Genomic DNA, 12,669 nt, shown 5'->3' with positions numbered 1-12,669 from the left:
CAAAGACTCAGCGGAGTTCATTTTGCCTTTTAAAAATTGAAAACTACTTTCATCAAGAGGAGTCTATTTCAGGCATAAAATATGGGAGGTAGATCCTTAGCCATCTTGCCGTGGTTATGAGCTGTGGCACCTTTGGTGAATTACTGAATGTCTCTGAACCTTAGTACCACCATCTGTAAATGGAGAATGACAATTAAACCTTACTCTATAGGGTTATGATTCTTTGAAAGGTACATAAAAAATATAAAGAAACTGGCACAGTGCTTGGCTCACAGAAGATCCGCTGTACCTTCTCCATCTTTGTATTTGCAATTGGATAGACTTTTCTAATCCCAGAATGTGGTGGAATTTAATTTGGTTAGAGAATCACCAGCAGGCATTTAAGAGCACCAGTGGCCAGTGATGGCGATCGTGCCGCTGACGGCCTGCATGCAGCTACGGGGAACTGCCCTAAATGTGGAATACTATAATGATGATCATTATTGACTGAAGTATAGATGCCAGACAGCTCTGCTAGTGTCCAGTAGTAACAAATTCATTTGCCAGGCAAAAGGAGGCCCTGTGGGTTGCATGGATTTTCCGTTATGAGTGATCTGACAGTACCTGAACAATAGTTAATGACTTAGAAAGAAGTGGCTCAATTGCCTTGCAGGCCAGTGTGCAGAGCCAAGCGAAGTACATGGACAGCCCCACTGTGGGGGCCAAAGAACTGGCAAGGGCTTTATTTATGACACCCAAGTGAGACTGTATGAATGGCAGGGTAGCATCTGGGTACCTGAAGGAAGGTACTGTTATTCTCCTACTCAGAAAACATGTCACTTCTAATGATTTGAATGAGATTTTAAAAATTTAAAGCAGGGTAACATTTTTGGAGCCCTTCCTGTGGTAGATTCTTTTATAAGATGATTTCCTATAAATAAGGGGTTTACCCCCGAGATTTTCTCCTGGAAAAAAAAAAAGGTTCTAACAAAGACAATACATTTGACCACTAACAGCTCAGATGATTGCATTTATTTTTCTAGAAATTTTAATAAAGAAACACATTTTCAGGCACCTCCATATAATATATTAATCTTTAAGTAAGTTGTACAAATTTATCTTTCTAGTTTAAAGCATTGAAGTAGATGGCCAGTTTTCTTGGTATTGTCTTTCATGTTTTTAATATGTTTTATCCTCTATAACTCAAAAATGGTTGAGGACAATTAATTTGGAATACAAACCATTTGTGGTTAGCCATCAGTCTCATTTACCTGCATCGTCCCCAGTGTGTATTCAGCACCTTCTTGTAGAAGAATTCACATCTTGTGCTTGTCTTCAACATTCGGTGCCTTTTATTTGCCCTTTGCTGTTTCCTTCGCCTCACTGTCAGAGCTGACGAGGCGGCTGCCCAGTGGTCGCCAGCTCGATGCCCATCATATAAATTACAGCTGAGGTTAGAGCCCCATTTTCCCACTTGCAAGGGGTACTTACATTTCAAAATGGTGGGGAAACGGGCTTGGTTTTAAGCAGAAACAACTTCTCTGCACATTGGCTGTGTACAAACTCCTCTGCACCTGGATCTTTCATTTCAGCTGAAGATGGAGGGCTTATGATTAATACAGTTGACGCAGAAAATGGACGCGTGCTTGGCTTCTTTTAAATATATCATGCTCAGTGCACACAGACTCTGAGCATCCGTTAGAGAGAAGTGACAGCCAGCTTGACCTTTCTCTCTGAGTCGTATGTGGAGAAAGGGAATTAGCTTGCTGCAATAGTACCTGAACTTGCTTTAACTTATCACTTACCTCTTTAGAAGGAGGAATGCTCATTAGAAATGCAAAATCAGATTCAGGCCTCATGTCTAAAATGAAACTAAACTTCCTTATAATATTAAATCAGAGGTGTCTTTCAAAAATTTACTATGGTGTTCATAATACTTAATGTGCAAGTTATTTTTATCTCTCCTTTAAACAACTGATATTTACATTTAATGTTGAGAAGCATTGTGGTGTGCGTGCGTGTGTGTGTGTGTGTGTGTGTGTGTGTGTGTGTGTGAATTGAATTTTGCAATGGCTATTGAGCTTCCCCAGGAGAACATACGAATAATAGGTCCACTAGTGAGATATGAGTTATAAAAGCTTTTAAATTGGCTTCCATGTAACTGGAAACCAAATAAATGGCTACAGAAAATGCAAAAGGGGACCTAGCAGGGTTTTTCCATAGTTGCCAATTACTGCTATTAAAAGATCTAGTGTGCTCTGCTTATACCCAAAGCAGCTATGATTGACACAGACCTCAGCCAATCATAGTGTTTCCTTGTCAGCTGTCATTAGCCTGTGATCAATTACCATGATTTTTAGACTAACTTGAATGAAAAGTAAAAACACAGTGTTACCAAAAGCTCAGGTAAATATGCCATATAATGAAATATATCTTCTTTGACCTCTCTGACATTTTCAAACTATTTAAAAGCTGATGTTAATTCTTTCTGATAGCCTTTCATCTTAGTTGACAACAGAGAGCCCCAGAGTGGTGACAGCTCTTGTCAAGTGGGACCGTCTTATCAAAAACAATACCCTCCAGATCTTTCAATCCAAATATTCTAATCTAAAATAATTGCATTTAAAATTTCATGTAGCTTTTATGTTTCTCCTGAGCCATTCTGGTAGGAAACCATGGGAATCTCTTCCTGCAGTCCACTTGGAACTTCAACTTTTCAGTATTGCTAGTTTAAAAATGCATTATAGAGGGAACATGTGAGCACTGAGATTATAAAACTGCAGCTGGAGTGAAGGCTGCAATTTGTGCTGCTACATCCTTTATATGCATCTATGTGCTTGGGAGGTGTTTCTGCAAGTGTCAGTCCTTCTTCTGTTTTCATATCACTATACTTCTTTTTTCCTTTAATCCTCACCTGAGGATATTTTTTCCATTGCTTTTTAGAGAGAGTGGAAGGGATGGATGGAAGGGGAAAGAGAGAGAAATAGAGAGAGTAACATCAGTGTGAGAGAGACACATCAATTGGTTGCCTCCCACATGCACCTCAACTGAGGCTAGGGAGCCAACCTGCAACCAAGGTATATAGCCTTGGTGGGGAATTGAACTCTCGACCCTTGGGTGCCTGGGCTGACGCTCTAACCACTGAACACACTGGCCAGGGCATCACTGTACTTCTTGTGCTCAACCCAAGCAGCATAAAATCTTGTCTCTGCAAAGGCAGCAGAGATCCCGGCTCTGAGATGATGTGAATCATCTGTTGAATATTTACATCTTTAACACCATGTGTTGGTTATATCTTCCAAACTCCATATACTTTGTCATTTGCAGGAACCTGTAATTGCCGTGTAATTGTAAGCAGCTAGCCGTTTTATCCCATGTCTGCCTTGGATCCCAAGTCATTTGTAGAAGGACTTTGCTGTTTTATAGATTTGAAGGCAGCTTGCCCATCACTTGTTACCAGCCCTGTAGGGACAGGTACTGGTGTTCAAGGGACTAGTTTATATTTGGGGTTCAGGAACATTTCTTTTTGGCAGAATTTCGCCACAGACCTGTGCTTTTCCTGTCCTCATGAGATCTGGAATCTCTTCCCATGGTCCCTGGCCGAGCCCTATCACAAGCATCATCTCTGGCCATTCTGGTTCTGGTCCATCATCAGCAGTTGTCATGGGACACACACGTGCCATTCACCCATTCCTTCCTTTCCCCACACCTTTTCCCTAGGCCCACCTCCTGCACTGTGCCCCTTGCTGTGCCAAAGGTTTTTATAGCGTTGCCCCCTTTTGAACAAGTTGGGCTGTTCTAAGAGAGGACCACATTTCAGATTGCACGGGGAAAGTGTTAACAGTGAAACTGTTCAAGCAAAGCAGACTCACTCCCCTTTCACACAGGTGAGGCAGGGCTGCCCACCTTTCTCCTGCAGACCCCAGGTTCCAGATGTAAGCCAGAGTGGAGAAATAAGAGCCTTTAAAATCGTCCCTGTCTTAAGGCCTGAGAGAAAGCAATAAAAGTGGATACGTGCACTCCCTTTCAGTGTTAGTATTTCTCTTAGATATATGGCATCTGTAGAATCTTTTTATTTTTCATTTTAAGCTTTTACTCAAGAAAAAGGCAGGAAAAGGGTGTTTAGATCTTTCATAAAACCAACATGAAAAAGAAATAGTGTGTTTAAAATAAGAGGATCTGTTTCAGGGCTGGAAGTCTGTCCACTCCTAGGAAAATTTTGTTCAGAACCTGAGCTGTGCTTCCACATTGCACGTAACCCCTGACTTTTATTTTTAAAGAGACTGAATAACTGGTCAGATATGTTCCTGACTAGACAGAGGCCCCATTACCAACTTCACTTTCATTATTCCATGCACATCACAGATGTTCAGATGTGAAATGTTGCTGTACGTCTTCCTTCTTTTCACACCCATCCTTTTCCTTTTCTTTTGTCAGAAAGTATACTTAATCTTCTCTTGCCAGACATAGATATTACTAAGGATATTATATAAACCTGAAAATTTAGTTATTCATTTCAGGCAGTGTAAGATGGAGGCAGTAGGAAGCCCAGATTCATGGGATAGCCTGATCTTTGGATCTGAAGAAAAGTTCTAATGGAAAACAGCAGTGTGTCCAGGGTGTCAAATAAGTTAGGGTTCAGATCCCAGAGGCTGACTTGATTAGGACATTAGTAGTTCTCCGATGGTACCCTTCCCCTGCCACAGGGACAGGGTAGAGTTCTGAGCTGTTTCAGCAAGATTAATGGGCTCAAGGTTATTGACACAATACCACCCTCAAGCTGCACAAATGCAGGCAATCCTGAATACCACCCTCAGTTAAACCACGCACAAAATCTCCATCCATGGACTCTACAGAAACCTTTCAAAGTAGCTACCATCCCCCATTCAGGAGTCCCAGGGTCTCTGCAAAGGCAGCAGAGATCCCGGCTGGTTATGAGAAGGTATTTTTAGGGAGGACCAAAGTCTCACTGTGCCTGTATCAGGGCAATTTGTACCAATTTTACCCCATATAAATGAAAAATCACCTTCATTCCCAATAAAGCAAGTCACAACTACCCACTTCTAGAAATTTCCACCTGCTTGCCTAAAAATTACACTGCTTTGTATTGATCTTGCTCCAGGAGCTTGGTGACTGTCACAATCCTGCCTCACTTCCAAAGAACAAAAGCAAAAACTAAAAATATGTTTTATTTTCCTTATGTAAATGAAATAAATAAGGAGTCAGCATCTCTTTATTATTGTCTTGTCCAGATGCCTATCTCTCTTTTGAACATTAAGAAAAGTCCTGAGTGGAAGCCCCAGGATTCCTTAAATATGAGCTTCATCTTCCTCAAATGAAGATGCAGTTCAGCAAATTCTGGTGAAAATAGTTTGACCCACAGACAATTCTGAAAGTTTGGCTTTGGCTGTCTACAGAATAGTATACTAATATTAATCTTCTGAACTAGATTTTAATTTTTACTAATATAAATGAAAACTTACTTTCTATTTCTCCCTTTCCCCCCCCCCCCCCCCAGATTCTAACAGAATGAAATCCTCTACTTTGATTTGGATTAGTCTTTAATCTTAGATCATTTTCTAATGTCTTAAATTTTATTCTCTTATAATATTAAAATATTAGGAGTTGCATTGAAAATATCCTCTCATCTCCTGTCTTTAACTGTCTTAAATCTTTACTTCCTTATTTTTTTTAAATTTATGTAGTTTGCTTCATTTTTTAAGTGCCATTTTTTGCATTTTCTCTCTTGCAATACTTTTTTCTCTCTCCCTTCTTTTCCTTTCTTCCTTCCTTTTCCTTTTTTAAAAAAATAGATTCAGATATACTATTCTTACGTTTCCATTTAGCACTTTAGAAAATCATGCCAAAATGAATCTACCTTTTAAAAATTATATCAAATACAAATTATTACGCCATGTTTAAAATGTGTGTTTCTTTGCTTTCAGAATTCAGCTCATATCATTTAACACTTGCAAATATTAGAACTATTTTGTGAGTTACGCTGGAGCTTGAAAATCCCTAGTAGCCAAGCAGGACTTATTTACTAATCAATGGCAAGATGCCCCTCACACCCTCTCAAACTCGTTTTTTGTCCCCAATAAAAATTGTTTTAAGCAGCTTTATTGAGATATAATTTGCATGTCATACAATTCACCCATTTTAAGTGTTTTGAGGAAACAGAGGCTTCCTTCTCATTCAACTACATAAGTTTATTATTTGAAACTGGAAAAGCTACAAAACATGATCAAATAGAAATCTTAAAACATTCTGTGAACCCCATTCTGTTTTAATGCATAATTTTCCTATTACAGCTGCCTGTTTGCACCTCTGGAGTTAAGGTCACAGCAGCGTTTGCATTATAAACCCTTTTTTCAAGGGTTTATAAATGCAGCTGCTTTTGTTTGCCCAGGACTGAAGCTTGCCTCATGAGGTTTTCATGCAATAGAGCAGCTTTTTGGGGTTGAGTTTTCTTTAACTAAATTAAAATTTTAAAACACCACATTGCCCTTTTAAAAAATCATTGCAAGTGTCAGAAAGCCTCCCTAGGAATTTCTCCCCAAGTAACTTTTTTATGTATATGCAGTTTTTAATTGCCTTTAGTTTCTAAAAATTCTCCACCATGCTCAGTTTGTGATTAAAGTTATTTGCCTCAAATATTTACAAACCTAAATCCAACTCGGTTTGGAAACTAAAAAAAACATGTTATAGACAGTCGCTGTCTTTCAGCATTGTTAACAGACTTATTTTACAGCGCATAATAAAGCCCAGAGGTGGCATGACAAGATAGAGAACCTGTCATACCCCGCGAGAAGCTATACCTGTGTATGTATACGTTTGAGAGTACATGTTCTCCGGGAGAGTTTAACATATTGAGGAAGAAAACCATTTACATTTTTAGGATCATATTTTCCTTTTCCAAAACAATGAAAGTGGGTGGTAGAGGATGCAGAAACAACCCTAAATTATTAAATTTGTTTTAAACGTTGAAGAGTGAAAATATATATGATCATTAAACAAAATACCGTATTAGAATGTCAGTTTAAATGAAGTATAATTGAGAATCCTGACTTTGTTTGGACACATTTGCCAGAAACTTCTCATCACACCTTCACTTGGTAATTTCAGGAGGTGTTTTACTTTTCAATCACAGACCAGTGGGTATGTGGCTGCCTGAACATCACCTTTTTCAGAAGCCGGCTTCATTTTTGTTCAGTTTTAATTTTTGAAAATATTATTTTATTTAGTTTTCACACAAATTTACATTTCGAAAAGATAAATAAAATCAAAGGTAAAAGATTACTAATCACTATTATGTTCTGACATGTGCAATTTGTGGGGAAACAGCTCTTTCTTCCTGAAAACAGATACAGTGCTGAAGACAAAATTATTTTCAGTCAGGGCGGTTTTAGGGTAGACTACGATCCCCCAGAAGTGAGGGACTCCCTTTCTTCCCACGTCTATATCTGACCCACCCCAGCACAGTCCGTGCCTCCAAAAGGTTTGTTGAATGATGACCATTCTGCCCACCCAGGAGCTTATGGACAGCCATCAAAAACTCAAAAACCAAAGCTGTTTTTCTAACCTCCTCCCACCTCCCGACTTCCTAAAACAAAACAAACCGGGCAAACAAACAGAGGTTGGATGTGGATTTATGAGCAGGAGGGTGACAGCGGAGCTGAGGTTCCAGAGGCGGCTGACAAAGGCTGCGGCAGGTGCGGGAGGAAGGTTGTCTCAGACTCCTTCTGTCCTCAGAGGCTGCGATGCCCGTCCTAAGCCCTGAAACACGGCCACTTGGCTCCCCACCTCCTGCCTTTTGACAGCCCTTTGATTTCAGAATATATTTAAGCCAAAATTTTTCTAACCAAAAGTACAATTCTAAACTAGTACTCAGAACATAACTGTATTTGTTTCCTGCTGAGGTATTTAGTAATCCTCCTTGTCTCTCCCAGTCTGAGATATATATATTTACTGGGATACACACACACACACACACACACACACACACATATATATATATTTCTGGGAGATTCTATTTATCATCCTGTTTCTTTAACGAAGTATTGTTCAATAGAATTATTATAAATTCAGAAACAGAGGAATAAGAAAAATCATTTTACAAATTCAGTGCTAACAGGCTTAATCCTTCAATGTGGTATTTCAGTTAACAGACTGTTTGTTTTTCCTGTGGGTCAACAACAAGAAGGTGCTTTTATCCCCAGCAAAGTGAAGCATTGTCAGAGCAAGAAATGTGGAAATCAGAGGCTGGGGGATGCCCAGTGTTTCTGTATAGTGCTATCTCCCAGACAAACATGCCTTTCTCTCTTCTGCATTCACACACGTGTGAAGAAAAAGGGGCACAACACACCCAGAAAGAAAACACAGTGATGAAGGTGTGAAATCATCTCCTTTTGTGAGTGAATGCGTCAGATTTTCATTCTGGAGTGAAAATGAATCCATCATTTCCAGCCCCCCACCATTTTCCATTAATCCCTGAATAGTTTTTTCCCCTTTCTCTCCAAAGTTAATGCTATTAAATGTGGGCACTTTAGCCCCAGGGAAAATCCGAGGGCAGGGATTTAAGAAAAATTAAAACCCTGTTCTTTCCTGCTCTCCTGCAGTGGGAGGGCACTGCCATTTGGAGACCTGTCCACTCCAGGTCTGACCACCTCCCTACACACACCTGGTCTAAATACGTATTTATAATTTTAAATACATATGTACACATTTCAGATTGGTCGATTCAAGTAATGACTCGGGTTTTCACAGCCTAAGTAATTTAATAATATTGTCTCTTTTTTTCTATACAATTTGCTAGAATGAAATTAGGATTTGACTTGATTAGGTTTAAATTTTTAGATGTAGCCACCCTCATCTGGCATGTCTATAAAGTTTTCTTCAATCAGTATACATATCTCTACCTTTTTTATATTCCTGATATATAGGCAGCAACTTTACCTTAAACAGTTCCTCCATTCCTTCCCTTTCCCCTCCCTTCTTTCTTCTTCCCCTTCCTTCTTCCTCCCATCCTCTCCTTCCCTCTTCCCTACTTTCCCTCTTCTCCCCTCCCTCCCTCCCTCCCTCCCTTGTTTTCCTAACACAGTACCTATGCTTTTTCCTGTTAAGTAGTCCCTCAGTGGCTGAGGGTAAAATCCACAGTCTGAATCCTTAAAAGTTTTCATTTAAAAATAAAAATGTAGGTGCTTCCAATTATATCTACTTATGCTCTCTATTTAAATCAGGGCATTCTAAAGGAAAACTTCTTTTCATTGTTGGTAGCACATTCTATTTCCATTCTGCTCCTTATAGGAACAGTAATGAAGGACTTCAAATTGATCCTTTTATTTTTTTGAAATGGAGGACCTGTTAAATATTCAAATTCATCTTGATCATTTATTTTCCACAAGCAGGAGTAAACACTGTGCAAGCAATACATGTACATTCTGTAGGTGGTTATGAGGATGGAATCGTTTGTATGATGCAGAAATCCAATGATGGAGGGCTGATGAGGACAATCGAATCCAATGTCTTCACATGACTTCTCACTTCTGAAATGGTGTTAAGTCAGAGATTTTGCAAGCGTGATTCCAAATGTCTGTCTGCTTTTCTACCAGAATGAAAGTTGCAGCCTATGTATATCAGGATGGAAAAACAGGAGTTTGTGCCAATTTAGAGGGAAGGAAACATCAGACTGATAGCAAGTTTATGGATCATTGAAAACAAGGTAGCTATTGCTGCAGTTTATGAAATTTGGGCATCTGTAAGTACAGAAGAAAAAATAAATGGAAAATGAAACCTAAGGAATAAGAAAGAATAATTAAGAAATACTAACAATAATACTAAAAGCAAATCCAGTTATATGTATATTCGGTGGGTAGTTTCATGGCCAAGCTCTCCATTTTATTCACTTAAAGTGGGTAGGGTTTTTATTTGTTTGTTTTGTTTTGTTTTGTTTTATAAAGTACCTTTTAATGCTTATTACATCTGGAACTAAAAGGCATAAAGCAAGAATTCTGCTTCTAGATGGAAGCTGGCAATTATACCAAGTATTATATCTTTTCAAGATAGGGTGTGAATCTACTGGAGAGTACTTGCCATGTACTTAGTTATTACTTAGTAATATTGTGTCATTTCAACTAGAGGAAAAACCACAAGAAAACATTTCATCTGAAAAATTTTGTGGGATTATTAGCATTGACAAATACTTAGTTCAGGAGAAAATTTTTCAATTTTATCAAAATGAACAGCAATATTTTTGTTGTTTTTTACTTTTCAATAATCTTGGAAATCGAACAAAACGTGATTTCACCCAGCCCGTGTTTGTAGTGTTTCCACGAAGCGGAGAGTCAGTTGAGTTAAATTGAACACATGGGTTTAGTGCCTACCATGTGTAAGTATTAGTAGGCCAAGGGCCATTTTGAATATTATTTATACACTGAGCTGCCATGTTGCAAAGTTTTGTGCAGTCTTGTGTTTTGGATGCACAGTTAAAATACAGGGTCAGCTTTAAGAAAAACCACATGGGAAAAGGGGGGTTGGGGAGATATGTGGGGTTCGTGGACAAAAGGAAGTTCTCAAGGCCTCAAGCCAGGTTCCCCATCTCTGTTCCTTAGTGTAGGTGGGGGTGCAATGCCATCTCCCCTGTGTCGCCTTCATGAAATGCACCATTTATGAAACTCACCTTTCTCTGATTCTTAGATCTGAGGATGGAGCCTATATTTGCATCCTTTGGGGCCTTACCCAGTTGAGATAAGCAATGTCAGGTTTCTTGTGAGGGAACTTAGTTGTAAATTTCCCCAAGAGCAGTGATCACAATGAGGATACTTTGTGTTGCTATAGAAATCTTAAATTGTTCGTAGTTCTTTCACATTTGTTCCCTCTTGGGTCTTTGAAAACAATTGTGTTGGGTAATTAGGGATACCAGGTATTTTTCCAATTTTATAGAAAAAATGATTTATATTAAAATCCCATGGAGATATCTGGTACTAAGGGTCCCAGACTCTTAGCATCTTAGCGGGGGGGGGGGGGGGGGGGGGGGGAGGGGGGAAGGAGAGGGCTTTATCTATTGTCCTAACTAGGGGTCCACAAGGGCCAAGACAGCCTGTTTTATTGATGGCCCTTTGAGAGAAGAATGGTTTGTATATTTATAAATGATTACATTTTAAATAGTTTTATGAGTATTTACCCAATAGCCTACATTTTTATCTCTTAGCCCACAAAGACTAAATATTTACACTCTGGTTCTTTGAGAACATGTTTGCTGACCCCTATATCATTCTCTCTAGCCCCCCAGTTCTACACCCTAGACCAGTGGTCGGCAAACTCATTAGTCAACAGAGCCAAATATCAACAGTACAACGATTGAAATTTCTTTTGAGAGCCAAAGTTTTTAAATTTCTTCTAACGCCACTTCTTCAAAATAGACTCGCCCAGGCCGTGGTATTTTTTGGAAGAGCCACACTCAAGGGGCCAAAGAGCCGCATGTGGCTTGCAAGCCGCAGTTTGCTGACCACTGCCCTAGACTATCCTTTCCTTATCTCCTATCCCGGACTACTACCCTCCCCCAGTTAGATTATTAACTCTGTAACCAAATATCAAATCTTTTTCCCCTTATGCATTTGGCACACCAGTTGAGAAGCTCTTTGTATGTAAGAATTTGGCTAATGCTAGTTGACCATTTATCTCTCAAGACAAACCAGTAATGACTGGAATCCTGCCTTAATCAAACCTGGAACCCTGGGAATAGAGGTTTCTCTCATATCCTCATATCTTAAAATCAAGGTAAAGTGTCTATCATGTTTAATTCCCTACCCCCTCCACAATGAGTAATTCAGCGTGCTTTGTTTTGTTTTGTTTTAAGCTCTTTGGGGACTATGACTGTCTGTAGATAGAGACAACTGAAGGGACTGTGTTTGCTGGACATGGGTTCCGTTTTAAGAGGGTCTTAACTGTTAATTGGTCTGACCACATCTGCCACCAGTTGATGTTTCTGAAGATGAAACTCTCAGACCTGAATCATCATTTTCCTTAAAGCAGAGCTGGAGTAGCCATCAGGGATGGGTCTGCCTTATGGGCTGTATACAGCCCTCAAAAACAATTGGTCTGGCCCTGCCAAGGCATTAAGGGGGACTTAAATGTTTGATCAAATATAGCAGCTAATTTTAAAGTTGATAGTTTAGCATGGCCCTTGGGTGATGTTATAAATATCCAAATGGCCCTTGGCAGACAAAAGTGTGACCTTGTGTGTGACCTTGTCAGGCTCTCACAAGTTGGTAGAGTGGTCACTGCTGGCTCAGCAGTCTCCAGGAAGGTGGGTCCAAATGATCACGTTAAAATTAATGGGGATTTAAGAAGGAATAGGAAACAAACAGGTGAAAAATGAATTTTCATATGCCTCAGTCTACCCAGGCGAGATTTTAGAAATTGTCTCCATATGGTAGCCAACACTGGCGTGGTAGTGGGCATGGGTCAAACACTCTTCCCTCACTGCTTAGCAAGAGATGGAGAGAACCCAGTGACTCCTGGTCATGGGAAGGTTTAACAAGGCAACTGGAGGAGCTATGGCATATCTGACTCACTGACCTGTGTTTCCAGTGAACTAGATTTGAAATCACCTGCATAAATGTTTTTTTTGGGGGGGGCAATAGCGACTTCTCTTTTTGTTTTACAGATTGTGTTTATTTGATATTCCCT

The 12,669-nt window shown here is 39.6% G+C and overlaps 1 protein-coding gene across 3 annotated transcripts in view; it reads left to right on the top strand.

Moving 5' to 3' along the window:
- ZFHX3 (zinc finger homeobox 3) overlaps positions 1–12,669 on the top strand; it is a 974,639-nt gene that overhangs the window by 242,348 nt on the left and 719,622 nt on the right. The gene's annotated exons all lie outside the window — the stretch shown is intronic.

The sequence above is a fragment of the Plecotus auritus genome (assembly GCF_963455305.1).
Source record: "Plecotus auritus genome assembly, chromosome: 10".
Lineage (NCBI taxonomy): Eukaryota > Metazoa > Chordata > Mammalia > Chiroptera > Vespertilionidae > Plecotus > Plecotus auritus.
This window is presented reverse-complemented; position numbering and strand designations above follow the sequence as displayed.